General features: G+C 37.3%; 1 long non-coding RNA gene across 2 annotated transcripts in view; it reads left to right on the forward strand.

Annotated features, from left to right (window-relative positions):
• The first annotated feature begins 2,367 nt into the window (after window positions 1-2,367).
• Window positions 2,368-5,396, forward strand: part of LOC112487622 (uncharacterized) — a 35,583-nt gene continuing 32,554 nt past the window's right edge. For both annotated transcript variants that reach the window (XR_003050890.1, XR_003050891.1), the window contains exon 1: window positions 2,368-2,485. This is a non-coding gene — a long non-coding RNA (uncharacterized LOC112487622). The remainder of the gene's footprint in view (window positions 2,486-5,396) is intronic.

Here is a 5,396-nt window from a genome sequence, read left to right on the forward strand (position 1 = left end):
ACAGTAGTCTGAATATATATATATATATAAAACCACTAAACACACGTTTTCACCACCTCTTATCTAACTATTTATTACAGAAACGTTTTTTCCCCTGTATATAATATATTTTATCACTGATATTTGTGTCTACTAAATGTGTTGTCATAGATTTTAACTTTATTGTTTTAGATTTGCTTTAGAACATAAATAAAATTGACTTAATCAGCAACTCAAAACATTACATTTTAAACTCAACCATCTTCATATTGTAAAGCAACTCTTTTTTACTACTAATATATATAATATGTTTTGAGGTAAATACTTTAAAATCTATTTCTGCAAAATTCTATGTCATTCAGTTCATTGAATGCTAATAAAAAAGAAACAAATAATTAAAAATTAATCAGCCTATAACCTAAAATATACATTTGAACACATTTTACATTCTAAAGAAACTATTTTATTATTAGTTATTATCAGCGTACATCTAAAGAAACTATTTTATTATTAGTTAATATCAGCGTATAAAAAAATGTTTGTTTACAGTAATAGTCCTGAGGAGTGATGTTGTATTGTATCTTTAGCAGCATCTCAAAGCAAAATTATTTATATGGTTAAATATCCTTTACTCAATAACAATCCACAGTAATATCAGGTGTCATTTAAACACAGATTCCTTTTACATTAAAATTGTATAAAACGTCACATTTGTAAAAATTAATTTTTCATTCAGTTCCTCCACATGTGTACATATATAATTTATGAAGTGACATATTATTAATGTAGATTTCAAATCATCTTCTAATTTATTTTATTTATTATATTCCTGTTAAAGAGACCAAGTAAAAAGATCGTAAAATATAAAGTAAGTAGTAAGAAGTACATTTCAATTTTTCTCTGTCAAGAAAAAACCACAACAAAAAGCAAACCCAGCACCCGAGGACTTCCACAGTCCCATGGCCTCTGTGAAAATGACCTCAAACATTTCCTCTCCCACTAAATCTCCCTGATCTGTTCAAAATCCTCAAACACACAGTGAACAGAACTCTGCGCTCCTCCGAGCAACAGGTGCAATATATTTCTTTTCATACGGGTGTTGCGTGTCAGACCCTCTTTGAGGATTGGGTTTCGTCCAGACAGTGAGACAGCTAAAGGAAATCTTCTCACACGCGACAATTCACAGCAGAAACTGAGAGTCCTGCCGCCCGCCCAGTTAAAGCTGACCCTTGTCTCCGTTCATTTCCTCAATGGCCACAAAGGGAGGCCATCAAGCAGCTCCGAACTCCCCGTGTGCGGCCACTGACGTCAGCTCGTTTGTAAGCAATTACCTGCAAATGTATGGTTTGCTTTTATATCATGCTGCACACATAAAGTTCCTTCCTACAAAACAGAGGCTGCGGAACATGAAGTCTGGCTTAATTTAGAAAAGAAGGGCTTTCCCAGGGTCAGCGTTCAGACAAACAGGGCATTATGTCATGGAGGCAAAAAAACAGTACAGTACAGTAGAACAGTAATATGAGAAAGGACAAGGGGGAAAAAACTCCTTAGAAACTCATGTAGCGTTGTCTGATACCTTTTTTTAAATAATGTTTTTATGTTATTTTCATTTGTGATTCGCTGATACCAGGTACAGAAAATACAACACAGCAATTTAAATAATGTTTTTATATTATTTTCATTTGTGATTCGCTGATATCAGGTACAGAAAATACAACAGCAAAAATGTGGAAAATGGTGATGACATCACAGTGAGAACACCAACCAAAATGGTTACAGTTAAGTTTTATTTTCTTCACATTATCATAAGATTATATATATCCAAAATTAAAAAAAAAAATCAAATATTGCTGCGTTAAAAGAGTGATGTTGATAAGACAACATACCAATAAAACTACAAAAAGAATAAACACAAATTATATTTAAAAAAAATCCTACAGTGGAGGCGTAGCTTAGCATAGCATGTAGCCCATGGCGAATCGCCTGTGTATTCAGACGTGTTGTTAGCACTTTACCAACCAGTAACATGTATTTTAACTCCGCTTAAAATACATTATGTGTTTGTGTTATTAGCCTCCACAAATGTCTTGATTGGGTGACTTTCTTGTTTTTTAATATCTGGCCCTAACTGAATAATTGGTTCACCCGGGAAACACCATTAAGATCGGTTTGTGTCGCCCCCCCCCCTGTCGTAAAATGGACTGTCCCATCCTACTGCGCAGGTGCAGGCATGAGTAAGGAAGACGGGAGCAAAACAAACTTGTTTGGCGCGGTGTCGAAGAAATCGAAGTGGAGTTGTTCCAGCGGAAAAGACAGAGAAAACCTTTTTTATTTAAAAAATAAGATTTATTTAATAAAAAAAGGTAGTGTTTCCACCCTTTTTTATTTAAAAAATAAGATTTATTTTTAGATAAAAAAAAGTAGTGTTTCCACCACAACGTCGCACTTTATCAACTGCCGTCAGTGTCAGACCGGTATGGACCGGACCAGTCTCCGCCACAAAGATGTGAGTAAGAAACCGTTGAAAAACTAAATTAACGGTCAGTTTGAGTAACGTTATTAATTATTGGCTTAAATAAAAGTTCAATACTAAACTGTCATGGTTGACGTATTACTGTAAGAAATGCCTGAATGTTAGATTACAGGTAATTATTTGTGTCAATATTGTTTCTCTCGTGTATATTATGTCTAATTTGTGCTACTTTTTTGTAACTGTCTTTTAATTTAAAACAAAGTGAGACGTCACAGAGTGCCTGAATGTTTGCTGTGTTTTGCTCTTACTTGTCAAAGTAGCTTAATTTAAAGATGTCAGAAAAAAAATAATCCAGTAATCCTGGAGGGATTTAAATGACTAGATCTGGTCATTTAAATCACTTTTTACCTCCTGGAATCTCTGGAGGATTAGACAGAAAGTAACGGCACGGGAGAGAGAGAGATGGAGAGAGACAGTGTCAACATTTTCTTGAATATCTCAAAAAAAAACATTTATAACTGTGACCTTTCACTCTTGACCTTAAAAAAAAAAACAAAGTTAATCCTCACATCATCCTGAGACACATGCCTAGATACGCAGGTGAAAATAAATTAAATAGAGGCTACGACCCCCTCTGCTGGTTAGAAAATAATTAGCAGCCACCCGCACAGCTTTTCTAGTCAGAGTTACAGTACTATTAGTTTTAAAAAAAGTAAAATTCTAAAAATGTTTTGATTCAATGGGGAATATTTTTTGGATGTTCAACAAGTTCAGGCAACACAGTGGTATGGTGGTTAGTTGTTCTGCCTAACAGCAAGAACAGCCACTGTTTGATCCCTGGTGTTAACAGATGGTGCATGATTTCCGTACGTGTGTGTTTTTGTGTGTACTCAGTTCAAACCCATCCATGAGTTTTTCTGTCATTTAGTAGAACCTGCACCTACACTTCTTCTTCCTCGTTTCCATTACCCCTGAGATGCGCCCCCTAGCGGAAACACGCCTTACAGCACTCTAGAATAATCACTGACATATGTGTTAACACAGCAAAAACATCTGTAAAGATAACTAATGTTTTTTTTTTTTGGTGATCAGATTAGCACAGAAGAAAATTCACCCCGCCCCCTAGTGTTCAAAGGAATGATAACAAGCCCAATTATCATTTGGTGACAGGTTTTATTTTGTGTTTTTTTATAAACAAAGTCGGCGTTTTGTCTCGTTTGCTGTTGTTTTGCTCGTTAGTAATCCACCCTACGCCCCCCCCCCCTCCCCTCCCCCCCCTGTTTCTCTGCTGGTCACAGTTGGACCTGCTGCTCTGCACCAGGTATGAGAGTGACTCTTCAAAGAGCAGTGGAGAACAGAACCACCGTTGTTTTCCTCCGTTCCACCGCCGGAGCGTCTTCTAATGAGACAATTAAAAATGATTTCCTGGACAGCAGAGGCAGAGGAGAACCGCAAATACTTTGTACCGCGATGGCGACGGCTTTTATGTTGATTAATTGGTCACACGGGGAACGGCTTCAACATGAAGGAGCTCTATATATAGACGGCGATCAGTTTTACCTGTCAGTAAAATATCCTCCTAGAACTGCAGTAGTAGATGGGATGTGTACTGTAGTACGAGTTTCGCTCTAAAAGAAAAATATTTGCACTATTGTCAAGCTCAGTTGTTGGAGGGAATGTGTTCACTGTAGCTGTAAATGGAACATGTTTAACCAGTGGGACGTAAAAAGACCAGTAAATGAAATATAATTAAACAACTGTTGTCACGGTGACGATGTGGAGGTGATTTTTAAAAACATTTTTAAGGCCCAATATTTGGTTTGGAATTAGGATTAGAATTAGGGCCAGATTAAAGTAAGGATCAGGATTAAGATAAAGGTATATATTTAATATGATTCTAATTATGTTCATTAGTCCTAATGAGACCAGAGTCCTTCATTTAGATCGTTAGTCTGAATGATGAGTTAATTAGAGTTAATGGTTGAGGTGTGAGTTGGTGCAAATTAACATGATCAATTAGAAATTAAATTTATTTTTAAATTAAAAGAGAATAAATCACATTAAACTGCTACGGTGCAGAGAGACTTTGTGTTGGTACCGTTGGGGTCGCAGGGACACTTTGGTTCCAGATTGGAGTTAGGATTATTAGTTAGATTAAGATTAGTCAGATGTTTTTAATAGTTAAAAAGTTTTGTTTAAGAAACTGTGGAATGCATCGTGACTGTGTCCAAAAACACACAGGTCCATGTTCCTTTAGGGCAACCGTATGTGTTCATGTAAAAAAAAGTTTGAATTTGAACGTTAAATGAAGTAAAAGAATATAAACAAGTTCAAATGAAGTCCTGACACAGAACAGACTCCATGACTACATGTCTCTGTGATAGTAACCATGATAATAATACTAATAATTACAGTGCAGTCACCCCCCCCCCTCGTGGACTGGACTGCTTTGCTGTCAGTCAGACGCTGCTTCATCTCCAGCTCCAGTGAAGAGCGGAGCTGCTGTCAGTCTCACACACACACACACACACACACAGACAGATGTGTAAATCATCTCAGGTGTGTGTGTGTGTGTGTGTGGAGTCCCGCTACACTCTGCGTGACCCTCCGCTGTCAGCTGCCTCCGCCTGCTAACGTCTGTGGATGACTGAGATTGAGTCAGTCACACGGGTCGTTCAGGAGCAGTTCCCACATAATGATTCGCTGTTAATATTAGATTTCACTCCCCACGGGATTGTCACACTTAGAGCAGCCGCAGAAAATTACCTGCCAGCTCCCTGACAGGGGAGAGAAAGCCGTATTTATTTATACCCCCCCCCACACCCCTTTTTACACCTCGACATCCCTTTAAAGAGATAATTATTCTGAAAGCAATATTCAGATTCAAACTTCACCACAGATGAATGTGTCTGAATCACACTGTTTAACAGCAGTGGTGGGGGGG

This window comes from Cynoglossus semilaevis, chromosome 10, assembly GCF_000523025.1.
Source record: "Cynoglossus semilaevis isolate Cse_v1.0 chromosome 10, Cse_v1.0, whole genome shotgun sequence".
In the NCBI taxonomy this organism is placed as follows: domain Eukaryota; kingdom Metazoa; phylum Chordata; class Actinopteri; order Pleuronectiformes; family Cynoglossidae; genus Cynoglossus; species Cynoglossus semilaevis.